This window comes from Orcinus orca, chromosome 17 (assembly GCF_937001465.1).
Source record: "Orcinus orca chromosome 17, mOrcOrc1.1, whole genome shotgun sequence".
In the NCBI taxonomy this organism is placed as follows: Eukaryota; Metazoa; Chordata; class Mammalia; order Artiodactyla; family Delphinidae; genus Orcinus; species Orcinus orca.
The window spans coordinates 65575028-65590837 of record NC_064575.1 but is presented as its reverse complement, the minus strand read 5'-3'; the positions used below and the strand labels follow the sequence as shown (position 1 = coordinate 65590837).

At 37.3% G+C, this 15810-nt stretch overlaps 1 long non-coding RNA gene across 1 annotated transcript; it reads right to left on the bottom strand.

Annotated features, from left to right (window-relative positions):
• Positions 1–6342: 6342 nt before the first annotated feature.
• LOC125961659 (uncharacterized) lies at positions 6343–15592 on the bottom strand. Its single transcript, XR_007472636.1, has 2 exons — positions 14407–15592; positions 6343–6723 (listed from the first exon to the last, which is right to left on the bottom strand). It is a non-coding gene; the product is annotated as an uncharacterized LOC125961659 (long non-coding RNA).
• Positions 15593–15810: the final 218 nt, after the last annotated feature.

Here is a 15810-nt window from a genome sequence, read left to right as displayed (position 1 = left end):
GAGCCCTCCCAGAGTCCGCCGTTAGCCCCAGCAAAGGGCATGTAGGCTCTAGTGCTGGGTCCACTCAGGCCAAACAACCAACAGTGAGGGAAGTCACGCATCAGCACACAAGTGGATTAAAGTTTTACTGAGCTCCGCCCACCAGAGCAACACCCAGCTCTACCCACCACCAGTCCCTTCCATCAGGAAGCTTGCACAAGCCTCTTAGATAGCCTCTTCCACCAGAGGGCAGCCAGCACAAGCAAGAAGAACTACAATTCTGCAGCCTGTGGCACGAAAACCGCATTCACAGAAAGATAGACAAAATGAAAAGGCAGAGGACTATGTACCAGATGAAGGAAGAAGATAAAACCCCAGAAAAACAACTAAATGAAGTGGAGATAGGCAGCCTTCCAGAAAAAGAATTCAGAATAATGATAGGGAAGATGATCCAGGACCTTGGAAAAAGAATGGAGGCAAAGATTGAGAAGATGTAAGAAGTGTTTAACAAAGACCTAGAAGAATTAAAGAACAAACACCTAGAAGAATGAAAGAACAAACAAACAGAGATGAACAATACAATAACTGAAATGAAAAATACACTAGAAGGAATCAATAGTGGAATAAGTGAGGCAGAAGAACAGATAAATGATCCGGAAGAAAGAATGGTGGAATTCACTGCCGCAGAAATAAAAAAGCATGAAAGGAAATGAAGACAATCTCACAGACCTCTGGGACAACATTAAACGAACCAACATTCGCATTATAGGGGTCCAAGAAGGAGAAGAGAAAGAGAAAGGACCTGAGAAAATATTTGAAGAGATTGTAGTCAAAAACTTCCCTAACGTGGGAAAGGAAATAGCCACCTAAGTCCAAGAAGTGCACAGAGTCCCAAGCAGGATAAACCGAAGGAGAAACACACCGAGACACACAGTAATCAAATAGACAAAAATTAAAGACAAAGAAAAATTATTAAAAGCAGCAAGGGAAAAATGACAACACACAAGGGAACTTCCATAAGGTTAACTGCTGATTTCTCAGCAGAAACTTTACAAGCCAGAAGGGAGTGGCATGATATATTTAAAGTGATGAAAGGAAAGAACCTACAACCAAGATTACTCTACCGAGCAAGGATCTCATTCAGATTCAAAGGAGAAATCAAAAGCTTTACAGACAAGCCAAAGCTAAGAGAATTCAGCACCACCAAACCAGCTCTACACAAATGCTAAAGGAACTTCTCTAAGTGGGAAACACAAGAGAAGAAAAGGACCTACAAAAACAAACACAAAACAATTAAGAAAATGGTAATAGGAACATACATATCAATAACTACCTTAAATGTGAATGGAATAAATGCTCCAACCAAAAGACATAGGCTTGCTGAATGGATACAAAAAGAAGACCCATCTATATACTGTCTACAAGAGACCCACTTCAGACCTAGGGACACATATGGACTGAAAGTGAGGGGGTGGAAAAAGATATTCCATGCAAATAGAAATCAAAAGAAAGCTGGAGTAGCAATAATCATATCATATAAATTAGACTTTAAAATAAAGAATATTACAAGAGACAAGGAGGGACACTACATAATGATCAAGGGATCAATCCAAGAAGAAGATATAACAATTATAAATATATATGCACCCAACATAGGAGCACTTCAGTACATAAGGCAAATGCTAACAGCTATAAAGGATGAAATCGACAGTAACACAGTAATAGTGAGAGACTTTTAACACCTCAGTTACACCAATGGACAGATCAGACAGGAAATTAATAAGGAAACACAAGCTTTAAATGACACAATAGACCAGATAGATTTAATTGATATTTATAGGACATTCCATCCCAAAACAGCAGATTACACTTTCTTCTCAAGTGCACGTGGACCATTCTCCAGGATAGATCACATCCTGGGTCACAAATCAAGCCTCAGTAAATTTAAGAAAATTGAAATCATATCAAGCATCTTTTCCAATCACAGCACTATGAGATTAGAATTAAATTGCAGGGGAAAAAATGTAAAAAACACAAACACATGGAGGCTGAACAGTACGTTACTAAATAACCAAGAGGTCACTGAAGAAATCAAAGAGGAAATCAAAAAATACCTAGAGACAAATGACAATGAAAACACGACCATGCAAAACCTATGGGATACAGCAAAAGCAGTTCTAAGAGGAACATCTATAGCAATACAATCCTACCTCAAGAAACAAGAAACATCTCAAATAAACAATCTAACTGTACACCTAAAGGAACTAGAGAAAGAAGAACAAAGAAAACCCAAAGTTGGTAGAAGGAAAGAAATCATAAAAATCAGAGCGGAAATAAATGAAATAGAAACAATGAAAATAATAGCAAAGATCAAAAACTAAAAGCTGGTTCTTTGAGAAGATAAACAAAATTGATAAACCTTTAGCCAGACTCATTAAGAAAAAGAGGGAGAGGACTCAAATCAATAAAAAGAAGTTACAGTGGACACTGCAGAAATACAAAGCATCATAAAAGAATACTACAAGCATATCTATGCCCATAAAATGGACAACCTGGAAGAAATGGAAAATTCTTAGAAACGTATAACCTTCCAAGACTGAACCAGAAAGAAACAGAAAATCTGAACAGACCAATCTCAAGTAATGAAATTGAAACTGTGATTAAAAATCTTCCACCAAACCAAGGTCCAGGACCAGGTGGCTTCACAGGTGAATTCTATCAAACATTTAGAGAAGAGCTAACACCCATCCTTCTCAAACTCTTCCAAAAAATTGCAGAGGAAGCAGCACTCCCAAACTCATTCTATGAGGCCACCATTACCCTGATACCAAAACCAGACAAAGATACTACAAAAAAAGAAAATTAAAGACCAATATCACTGATGAATATGCATGCAAAAATCCTCAACAAGGGACTTCCCTGGTGGCCCAGTGGTTTAGAATCCACCTGCCAATACAGGGAACATGGGTTCAATTCCTGCTCCGGGAAGATCCCACATGCCGTGGAGCAGCTAAGCCCGTGCACCCCAACTACTGAGCCTGCGCTCTTGCACTCACGAACCACAACTACTAGGCCTACATGCCACAACTACAGAAGCCGACATGCCTAGAATTTGTGCTCCACAACAAAAGAAGCCACCGCAGTGAGAAGCCTGCACAGTGCAACAAAGAGTAGCCCCCGCTCACCACAACTAGAGAAAGCCCGCATGCAGCAACGAAGACCCAACATGGCCAAAAATAAATAAATGAATGAATGAATGAATGAATAAATAAATAAATAAATTTATTAAACAAACATCCTCAACAAAATACTAGAAGACAATCAACAACACATTAAAAGCATCATACACCATGATCAAGTGGGATTTATCTCAGGGATGCAAGGATTCTTCAATATATGCAGATCAATCATTGTGATACACCATATTAACAAACTGAAGAATAAAAACCATATGATCATCTCAATAGATGCAGAAAAACTTTTGACAAAATTCACTCATTTATGATAAAAACACTCCAGAAAGTGGACATAGAGGGAACCTACCTCAACATAATAGAGGCCATATACGACAAACCCACAGCAAACATCATTCTCAATGGTGAAAAACTGAAGGCATTTCCTCTAAGATCAGGAAGAAGGCACGGATATCCACTCTCACCACTCATATTCAACATAGTTTTGGAAGTCCTAGCCATGGCAATCAGAGAAGAAAAGGAAATAAAACGAATACAAATTGGAAAAGAAGTAAAAGTCACTGTTTGCAGATGACATGATATTATGCATAGAGAATCCTAAAGATGCCACCAGAAAACTACTAGAGCTAATCATTGAATTCGGTAAAGTTGCAGGATACAGAATTAACGCAAAGAAATCTCTGGCATTCCTATACACTGACAACAAAAGATCGGAAGGAAAAATTAAGGAAACAATCCCATTCACCACTGCAGCAAAAAGAATAAAATACCTAGGAATAAACCTACCTAAGGAGGGAAAAGACCTGTACTCAGAAAACTATAAGACACTGATGAAAGAAATCAAAGCTGACACTAACAGAAGGAGAGATGTACCATGTTCTTGGATTGGTAGAATCAATATTGTGAAAATGACTATACTACCCAAAGCAATTTACAGGTTCAATGCAATCCCTATCAAATTACCAATGTCATTTTTTACAGAACTAGAACAAAAAACCTTAAAGTTTGTATGGAGACACAAAAGACCCCGAATAGCAAAAGCTATCTTGAGGGAAAAAAACAGAACTGGAGGTATCAGGCTCCCTGACTTCAGACTATACTACAAAGCTACAGTAATCAAGACAATATGGGACTGGCACAAAAACAGAAATATAGATCAATGGAACAGGATAGAAAGCCCAGAGATAAACCCACGCACCTATGGTCAACTAATCTATGACAAAGGAGGCAAGGATATACAATGGAGAAAAGACAGTCTCTTCAATAAGTGATGCTGGGAAAACTGGACAGCTACATGTAAAAGAATGAAATTAGAACACTCCCTAACACCATACACAAAAATAAACTCAAAATGGATTAAAGACCTAACTATAAGACCAGACACTATTAAACTCTTAGAGGAAAACATAGGAAGAACACTCTTTGACATAAATCACAGCAAGATTTTTTTGACCCACCTCCTAGAGAAATGGAAATAAAAACAAAAATAAACAAATGGGATCTAATGAAACTTAAAAGCTTTTACACAGCAAAGGAAACCATAAACAAGATGAAAAGACAACCCTCAGAATGGGAGAAGATATCTGCAAACAAATCAACAGACAAAGGATTAATCTCCAAAATATATAAACAACTCATGCAGCTCAATATAAAAAAAACAAATAACCCAATCCAAAATTGCGTAGTAGACCTAAATAGACATTTCTCCAAAAAGACATACAGATGGCCAAGAGGCACATGAAAAGCTGCTCCACATCACTAATTATTAGAGAAATGCAAATCAAAACTACAATGAGGTATCACCTCACTCTGGTTAGGATGGGCATCATCAAAAAAATCTACAAACAACAAATGCTGGAGAGGGTGTGTAGAAAAGGGAACTGTCTTGCACTATTGGTGGGAATGTAAATTGGTAAAGCCACTATGGAGGACGGTCTGGAGGTTCCTTAAAAAACTAAAAATAGAATTATCATATGACCCAGCAATCCCACTACTGGGCATATACCCAGAGAAAACCATAATTCAAAAAGACTCATGCACCCCAGTGTTCATTGCAGCACTATTTATAATAGGCTGGTCATGGAAGCAACCTAAATGCCCATCGAGAGACGAATGGATAAAGAAAATATGGTACATATATACAGTGGAATATTACTCAGACATAAAAAGGAACGAAATTGGGTCATTTGTAGAGACGTGGATGGACCTAGAGACTGTCATACAGAGTGAAGTAAGCCAGAAAGAGAAAAACAAATATCATATATTAACGCATATATGTGGAATCTAGAAAATGGTACAGATGAACTGGTTTGCAAGGCAGAAATAGAGACACAGATGTAGAGAACAAATGTATAGACACCAAGCGGGGAAAGCATGGTGTGGGGTTGTTGGTGGTGGGATGAACTGGGAGATTGGGATTGACATATATACATTAATATGTATAAAATAGATAACTAATAAGAACCTGCTGTATAAAAACATAAAATAAAATTCAAAAAAAATAAAATGGTAAGAACTTAATATTTTTATAGCAATTTCTTGTTTAAAAATACTTTCTTAAATATCCCATATGAATATATGATTCATTTTAAAATACACCAAATATCTCTTTGTGAGCAATAACTACAGTTTAATAATTTAACAGTTTTAAGTGTAACTGATTAAGACAAACCATAGGTTCTTAGGTGGATCCTTGAGAATAAGAAGGGTTTACATAATTAACTAATGCTGAGTTACTAAAGGAAACTAAGTTACTGAGATTTCCTTTCAAGAGTAACCAAACCATTTGTGACCTTTCATTTTCAACGGTTGCTACTACTTCATGTCCTGTGTATAGTAATGATTCAGAATCTTAGATTTTCCCTGTGACAGCTGACAACTTCCTTGAATCGTATTACATCGTTGATTTCAAAGCAGTGACCTATCAGCTACATTCAGGGCTCTGTTAGGAGTATTTCATACCATGCAATGTTAAAAATCTTTGAGAATACATTTAAATCAGTGGATTTTACATATGATTTTTGTCTTATTCTGAAAAAATTGAGTAATCTAGAAATGATTGATCCACATTCCCTTGGCCAAATGTAGTTTTGAATTGACATCTGACTAATTCGAACTAGTCTCATTTGTGTTACCTGTCAGTTCTAAACGAATGAATTAATCTGAATACTTTTTAAAAAATAAATTTATTTATTTATTTTTGGCTGCATTGAGTCTTCGTTGCTGTGCGTGGGCTTTCTCTAGTTGCGGTGAGTGGGGGCTACTCTTCATTGTGGTGTGCGGGCTTCTCATTGAGGTGGCTTCTCTTGTTGTGGAGCACAGGCTCTAGGCACGCAGGCTTCACTAGTTGTGTCTTGTGGGCTCTAGAGCGCAGGCTCAGTAGTTGTGGCGCACGGGCTTAGTTCCTCCGTGGCATGAGGTATCTTCCTGCACCAGGGCTCGAACCGTTGTCCCCTGCATTGGCAGGTAGATTCTTAACCACTGTGCCACCAGGGAAGTCCAGTTTGATTACTTTTTACAGATTACTTTTGAGGTAGGCACATTCCTATACCTACAGTAATGTAAGAAAAGAATATGCTGAGATATCCAGAATTGTATCCAAAGATGTTTTCTCATTTAAAATAAGTATATTACAATGTTTCAAGGCTTTCAATGTAAGAACAAGAACCTGGAGTTAATTTATAATCTATTTAGTGGACCTCATAATTATTCAAATATTGTCTCATCTTTGTTAGTGCATTTTAAATTTCAGCTACTTGCTTCAATGGACAATGTGTATAAGATAAGCTATGTTTCATTAAATGAGATTATAGACTAGACTCACATCATTGGAGAAATTAACATCTGTTGGCCACTATATGGTAAGCATTGTGCTAAGTGATTGTCAAAATCACCTCCTATCGTCTGCCCAAATAACCTAATTTTCACATTAGGTAGAAGGAGACTAATGAAAATAAAGTGATTTGTCTAAAATCCATGCACAGAAAGCAGAGCAAATCTATTTTGGAAACCCATAAACTTCCTTTAAGCCTTGTCTTCTTTATTTCTCTTAATTTCCCCCTCCATTTAGCTTGTTTACAATTTTGCTTTATCGGTACTGCATGCCAGTTATTCTTTTCCATGAAACCATCTTTCATGAGTCAAGACTGTTTTTCTTAGAAGGCAAATTGTATAGTAAGAGTTGAGGATATTTTCTGACAGATCTTATATTACTTTTTTTCTACTATTGTTCTCCCCAAAACTCCCTATACATTTCATTCCTTAAAATCCTGTGAGTTTCAACATTTCTCCCTGTCATCACTGCAGCATCTCAGAAAAGAATCTCATTCCATATGCTTTCAGGCGCTCAAGGAACCAAAACATGAAAACCTGGAATTTGTCATTACCCATTTGGCCTCTGGTCCCTCAAATCCAGTAGCTTGCCTCCAGGAGAGATCAGTCCTTGACTCTTTAAAAGAATCTCTTCTCTATATTATGTATTTGGTTAATTGGAAAAGGCTGTTTTTTAGGTAAAAGATCCTGCTTCATTTGGATAGCAACCAAGTCAGCCATATGGGAAGGAAAATAATCTAGTGAGTTGCAAAATAAGAAATCATGGTCCATGTGTTCCCTCGGATGGCTTTCTATGGGATATGAGGCTCTATCTCTTTGAGTTTCAGTTTATAGCTGTTTAAATGGGGATATCCTTGGCTCTATTACTAAGATTTGAGAGTATAATAAATATGCATATGATAACTAAATCTCTCTACCAGGAGAAGGAGCTCTTTTGGAGTTTTCCCCTTTCCTGACTACCAAGGAATATTAAATCAACTGATCCGACACTGTTCACAAAGTTAGGGATTTTGCCTCTTTTCATTTCATGCACTGGTCTATTTATGAACATGTGTTGAGGACGTTAGAAGTCTTGGATGATGGCCTTGCTGCAGAAACAAATTGGCCAACAAAAGTCAGTGTTTCCTGTATCTTCTATTCCTATGGACTTATCTTAGACTAAACTCACTTGACCACAAAACACACTACTAAGAAATATGGCAGAGCCAATGACAGGGTAAGAATGAAGGTATCAGTCAAATTGGGAGTAAGAATTCCATTTATTTATGCATTTCTATGTAACTCTTTCTCTAGAGAACAAAACACCAGAGAAGAGCTATATATTCTCTGCCTAACACTGAGGCCTATGAAAGAGAATTGGGTCTGGAAAAACCTCTGCTATCAGACCAGTTGACCAAGTGAACTATCCAATAGGTATTATGTGTTGTCAAGAAATCTTCTTCTTCCAAAAACTAAAAAAAAAAAAGCCTTAGTCTTTCATGAGAAGTGGAGCAATGCTTGGTTGAGATTGCCAAGCAACGTATCGGCTAAATTGAGGACTCTGACATGTGTAAACAAATCGAGATTAATGAGGTGCAAAAAATGTTACTTCTCTCTGGAAACTACAGGAATCATAAACTATTGTAGTTGTCATTCAAATACTGAAAATTGTGTAGGTGCTTCAAAGGGGGTAATGCCAATGAATTCATTCAAATTGTTTCCCTAGAATGATTCAACTTTAAGAAATGTCAGGGATTTCATACTCTCCAAAGTGGCCTGTGTCAGTTCATCTTGTTACTTATATGAGGGTAATATTCTTCTAAGTACGGTGTGAAATTCATTCCCCTGGAGAATGGGATAACCCTTTCTAGAATGATTTAAGTAGGATCATGTCTAGAAGAAAGAGAGTTAATAGACTTTTAGCTTTCTTGGGCCTTTGTATTTCTGTGAAACCCAGAGGAAAAACACCAGAGATGATGAGTGGACATGGGACACTGTGGTTTTGTGACAATTTTTTTTTTTTTTTTGTCTCCACACATCTTCAGAGAATCTCCATCACTGTACTTAGGAATAGGACCAGAAAATAGACAAGGTTGAAAATGTCATCTGGAGAAATTGCCACACAGGAAGTATAGCTGAACCTCTACAAGAAGTATGGCTTCTTGTACCTGATTGGCAAAGGACCCATAAGTCTATGTGCATTTATTTCATGACCATGTTTCATAGTTGTTCTGGAGCTAATTACTTAGAAGTCTATCTTTGTTTATCATGCATAGGTTTGTTATTTTGCCAAAGTTCAAAATTTGGCCATAATAGACCAATTAGTGAAAATGCATTAAAAGCTTGAATAAATTTGTTGGTTATGTAGTAGTAGCAAAAAGTATAATATTAGCCACAAAAAGAAAAAATATCTCTGAAAAACTGAAAAGATTTTGTAGACTCTCTTGCACAGAACAGGGGTTGTGTATTCCTTGGGTCCTCTTTCTTGTGTGGAGGCAGCCTTTGACCTATAGTCAAATTTTGTCAATTATTTGTACCTTTCATAATTCAGACAAATCGTTACTCTTTGCTGAGCCAGTAAACATCATCAGCTTGTTCTCAATAATTTGTCAACATTGCAAGCAAAAGAGAACTTTGACTTCTCCCCTGAAGCATCTTTGACACAATCCAAGGAAATTCAACAGATTTGTTAGTGCACATGATAAAATTGCATAACATCTCAGTCACTTTTAAGGAAACCTCATTAATATACTTCTATTAAGTCACTTGTCCACATTTCCCCTTTTTCAAGAGGGGAAGATGCATAAGGAGATACAGAAAATGGGTTTCTGTACATTGATTCAGATATTGCTGTGAGATTACAGATACAACATGAATGCCATCGAGGGCTGGTTCCTTCTAATACTGGCCATTTTGCTGGCATGTGAGTGGCCACTGGAGGGGTTAATGAATAGCTACAATTTGAAATATCACATTTATGTGATTTAATTACCTTTAAGTACCTGAAGAACAATTAAGAGATCTGGTCCATCTCTTGAGGTGTTTCATGTAATAAAACATTATGATAGACTTAGGGGTATTGGATTTTATAGTGTCTTTATACTAAACATACCACATCTGTCATCTCTAACTGATAAAGCTAATTACTCAGGTTATTTAAATGTGAAATAATGACCTAATGGAGCTTTACGCCTGATAATAGCCAGGTAGAAGAGAAAAATATGAGTAACAAGTTCCCTGTTCTATAGACAGATGATAAGCAAGACCACATCTTTAAGTTGTTAAAATTTTTAATAAAGCAACAACACTTTACTTGACTTTATCTCTTTTCTCTGGCATCATTTCTTGGTTAGGGCAACATTCTGAACATGAGTTTGTAAGGTGAAGAAATTAACATGGAAAAATTTTGAAATTGCATCAGATTGATAAATTTAGCTCAAACAACTATGGAGTACAATATGAATATATTAGACCATCATTAGACATTAATTCATTCTATGCTCATGTGGATATAACAAAACTAGTATCCTCACATAATGGTAGCAAGATGGTATGACTTTTGGAAGGTAACTTGGAAATATGTGTTTGCACCCAACTAATTCCACTGCTGGGATATTATCTTAAGAAAATAGTTCAAAATATGCGAGAAAAAGCTGTACCTACTAATATATGCATAGCATCATTATTATATACTAGTAAGTAATTGGAAATAAATTAAATGTCCAACAATAAGGTAGCTGATATTATGGCATGTTACCTAGCTATTAAAGTCATAATTATGGAGTCTATTTAGCAGCATGAAAAATGCTTATGTTATTTTCTCAAAAAAGACATAGAGATGGCCAACAGGCACATGAAAAGATGCACAGCATCGCTAATTATCAGAGAAATGCAAATCAAAACCACGAGGTCACCTCACACTGGTCAGAATGGCCATCATCAAAAAGTCTGCAAATAGTAAATGCTGGAGAGGGTGTGGAGAAAAGGGAACTCTACTACACTGTTGGCAGAAGTGTAAATTGGTACAGCCACTATGGAAAACAGTATGGAAGTTCCTTAAAAACTAAAAATAGAGCTACCATATGATTCAGCAACCCTACTCCCGGGCATATATCTGGAAAAGATGAAAACTCTAATTTGAAAAGATACATGCACCTCAATGTTCATGGCAGCGCTATTTACAATAGGCAAGACATGGAAACAACCTATGTGTCCATCAACAGATGAACAGATAAAGATGTGGTGTATATATATATATGTGTGTGTGTGTGTGTGTGTGTGTGTGTGTGTGTGTATGATGGGATATTAGCCATAAAAAGAATGAAATAATGCCATTTGCAACAACATGGATGCACCTAGAGATGATCATACTAAGTGAAGTTAAGACAGAGAAAGACAAATATTATATGATATCACATATGTGGAATCTAAAAAATAATACAAATGAAGCTATTTACAAAACAGAAACAGACTCACAGACATAGAAGACAAACTTATGGTTACCAAAGCGGAAAGGGAGGTAGGGAGGGGATAAATGAGGAGTATGGGATTAGCAGATATACCCTACGATATATAAAATAGAGCAACAAGGACTTACTGTATAGCACAGGGACCAATGTTTAATGTATTGTAATAACCTATAATGGAAAATAATATGAAAAAATATAACTGAATCACTTTGCTATATACGTGAAACTAACACAATATTATAAATCAACTATACTTCAATTAAAAATGCTTATGTCGTAATGTTAAGTGAAAAAATTTATAGAAAACTACATACATACTATTATTATAAATTTTATATGCTTATTATTTACGTTGTTTAAAATATTTGAAGCAGAGTTACAACTAAGTTAAATTTATGCACAAGAAAACAAATATGAAGGAAACACGTAATTGTGTGTTTGGGGGTGATTGTCCAATTTTTATCATTTGTGATGTGTTTTAATTACCTTTATAATACAAATTATAATTAAAAAATAAATCCTATTGCATATAAGAACTTCACTTCCAATCCATAGGGAGAAATTTAGATAGAGGAAATTATGGAGCTATGAGAAGAAGAAAATTAAAGAAGGTCAAGTTGAAAGTTAATGACAAAGTGGTGGATGAAGAAATACATAAGGATGAGGAGAGCGTTCTGGTGGGATGTTAGGCAAATATGGACAGGTACCTAGATGGCTTTGAAATTCACTGCAGATAACTGAAATCTGGTGATCAGTTAAATGGGGAAATTAAAAAAAAAACCAGCTAAAATATATAGTGGAAGCATGATGTGAAAAAAACAAATCAGCAACATGGCAAATGGAGAGATGAGGGACAACAAATGACCTGAGTTGCATTCAGCTTCTTGAACAACCTCACAGCATCATCTATGAATTCTGGTGAGTGCTGAGTAGCGAGGAGGGTTATCAACACTAAGGACTTGGATTAAAGCCAGAAATTGTCCCAAGGGAACTTGGCTGAGCAGGATCCCGTTCAAAGAATTGCAGGTAGAAGGCTATTGAGGCAAGCTGTAAAATGTTGAGCTGAATTGGTGGCCACTTGTGAAAGGAGCATTCATATTACACCGTTCTAACTTTGGGAGAGGAATAGAATCCAAAACATTGCAAGATAACTTTGAGTTGACCTTGGCAGGAAACAGAACAATGATTGCAATAAAACATGTGGTTTTTGAGAATTCATATCATGTTTTAGTTGGTCTGGGGTTTTAAGCTTTCATTTATCTGTCACATGTATCCACATATTATTAATAAGTAATACACATGTATTTACATATGCATATAGAGGGGCATGTCTGTTGAAAAGGTCAGTTGATATAGAAAAGGTCAGTTGATATAAGAATAAATGTTGCATTCTGAAGGGGAATCATTTGGTCATCTGATGAACTCTATGCCCAGATAGTGTTTTATTGTATTATACTAGCTTTTTATGTCTCTGTACTGGCAAACTCAAAAGTAGTCTTATCCTTGCCTCCATTTTCTTACCGTACACTTACTGTTAACTGCTCTTTAATTCCCTGGAATTTGGATTCCATTTTCCCTGCTTCATCAGTGTTTTTAAAAATATCCATTACTTACAAATAGCCATTGGCCTTTCCTTTGTTCCTTTACTTTTTCCCCCTACATTCACAGCCTTTGGTTTTGTTTAGTACCAGTTGACTTTTTCTTCCAATTGGATAAAAATAGCTAACAGCTAGTGACCATTTACTCTGTGCCAGAGACTGCACTAAAAGCATCATTAGATGCTACTTTTGAGTTCTCTCCCCGCTGAAGTTAGAGCAAGGGGTCCTCCAGTGCTGGGCGGGGGGAGTTAACCTAGATTCACTTCCTTCTTGAAATCAATTGCAGGTATAGTTCCCTAAGGTGAAAAAAGAACAGAGGAGCTTGTTTTCAAAATGAAAATCGTTTCAATTAAGCACAGTGGATATACTCTTTACTGTAGAACCACATTTGGAAATTATATGAGGAAGGAGCATCTTTACAAAGGAGATGCTTTTGACTGTTTGTAGCATTTGTCTCTGTTTCTTTCCCAGCTCAGTGTCAAGTGAACTTTTGGTCATCTGACAAAGGAAGATTTTGGCCCAAGTTATCCAGTTGTCTGTCCACGCTGGTAATATTAAACAAGTAGTTATCCTTGTGTTGTGTTGACCTGAGTAAAAAAATATTTTCAAAAATGCCGCAAAGAGTCCTTGCTATTCCATTGATTTAGGGAAATTTGTTATAGGAATGTAAATATAAATATGGAAGGTTTGAAAGTTATAACAAAAAGAGGTTTCTTTGTAACCACTTCATTGAGTTCAAAGTTTGAATTGAAGAAAGTAAAGGCAGAAAAGATGAAATGATATTCCAACCAAAGGCACATTCCAGGATGATTTTATTTATTTATTGTTTTGGCTGCACCATGCAGCTTGTGTAATCTTAGTTCTCTGACCAGTGATCGAAGCCCGGCTCCCTGCAGTGGAAACGTGCAGTCCTAACCACTGGACTGCCAGGGAAGTCCCGTCCAGGGTGATTTTAACTCAGCCTCTCAGGCCTCCCAGCTTTTGCATTCTCTCTCTTCTTTTTTCCTTTTTTCTTTCCCCCTCCTTCCTTCCTTTTCCTTGTATTTAGAAACCCCCGTTGAAGTCAGGACATAGCTAGGGTGCTGTGACAATGGCCAGAAAGAGAACAGAGGTGCTGTTTCTATTCAGACCTTCTCTATCTTTTCTCATCCTCCCTTCCTGCAAGCATCACCTGTTAACTATGGAGAAGATACACACACACACACACACACACACACACACACACACAGCCTTATTCTATGCCAGAGCAGACCTCCTGTAAGTTGCTGCCAAGTGGCCACCGCCACCACGGGACTACAGAATTTCTGGCATGAGGCAGAATCGATGACTGAGCCAAGTGATTGTTGCTGAACTTACCTGTGTTGAAAGGTCAGCTTTGTGGTGTGAAGGCTGGGCACAGTCACTGAGGCAAATTGGATTGTGAATGGAGGCCCTGAGGCATGTTCTGCACTTTGCAACTGGTCTGGCAGGCTCCTCCCCTTCCCGAGTCCGCCAAGGGCATGGGAAACACTTGGGCAGCGACAGAGGCACGTCAGACAGCTCCGCCAAGGTACAGTCTCATCTACCTTTGTTTTGCACACAAAACCTACATAATGGCCACATTCTTAGCAGGTGATTTTCCAGTACCCTGTGTCCTGATGAGAGAGCCCTACATCTTTGCAGGAGACATTTACTTCAACACTTCAACTCGAAGATCACGTATTATTTGAGTGTATCCTGTACCGATTTGTAACTTAAGTATAAATGTTATCAATTTGAGAACATACTGATGAGTCACAGGACAGCTTAGACCTTGTTTTGTGTTCAAATTGGGGTGTGTGTGTGCGTGTGTGTGTGTGAGATGGTGGGTTCATGGATTGAAAAAAAGAACCATGGATTATCAAAAGAATACACCAATAATATTATGTAACCGTTGACCATCTTAAATAATTAACTATTGACCATTCTTGTCCCTCTATTCTTGCAAATGAAAAATGGATAAAAGAAGAAATACTATCTAATTTATAAGAGTCAGAGGCATGGGTGATGTAGCAACTTCTTTTATTTATTAAAATGGAAGGCATCAGATGGGAACTTTTTCCTCTTCCTGTGACTGACTCAGTGCCCAAGGAGCCACCCTTTCCCCCTTCCCACTTGCTGCTATGAAAGATGAATCTATTCTCTTCCTTCTATCATCTAAGCCTAATCCCTCCACCTTTCTTCAAGATCACATACGCTTTTGCCTTTTCAGGAACCATGTTCTACTGCACGATTCCTCTTCTTGAAATTTCAGTGAACTTCTTCCCTTCAGTATTTAAATGTGATTGAGCCTTTCTCAACTTTTAGGAAAACCTCTCTCAATTCCACTGTGCCCTTCCTTTTATCTTTCACTGTCAAACTCATTGGAATGCTTATACCTGCCATTTTGACTACTTCACTTCCCATTCTGTCTTCAGCGCACTGGAGTCTGGTGTCCACCATGACCATCAGACTGAAATGGCCCTTCCTAATGAGTTTGGTGACCCCCAATCCAGCCAGGCACTTTAAATTCTTATTTGATCATTCAGCACCACTTAATCTTATTGACTGTTTGCTCCATCTGAGGTAATTTTTCCCTTGGTGTCTGTGACACCACACTTTTGCTGGTGTTTTCTGACTCTCTCAAGAAACCCATCCTTCACGGTCTTTGTTGCATTTAGAAAGGTAATTCAGGCTGATTCTCAAAGATCCAGTGTAATTGTTTTAATTTTGTTTTCATAATAAAAGGTTGAAATATTATTA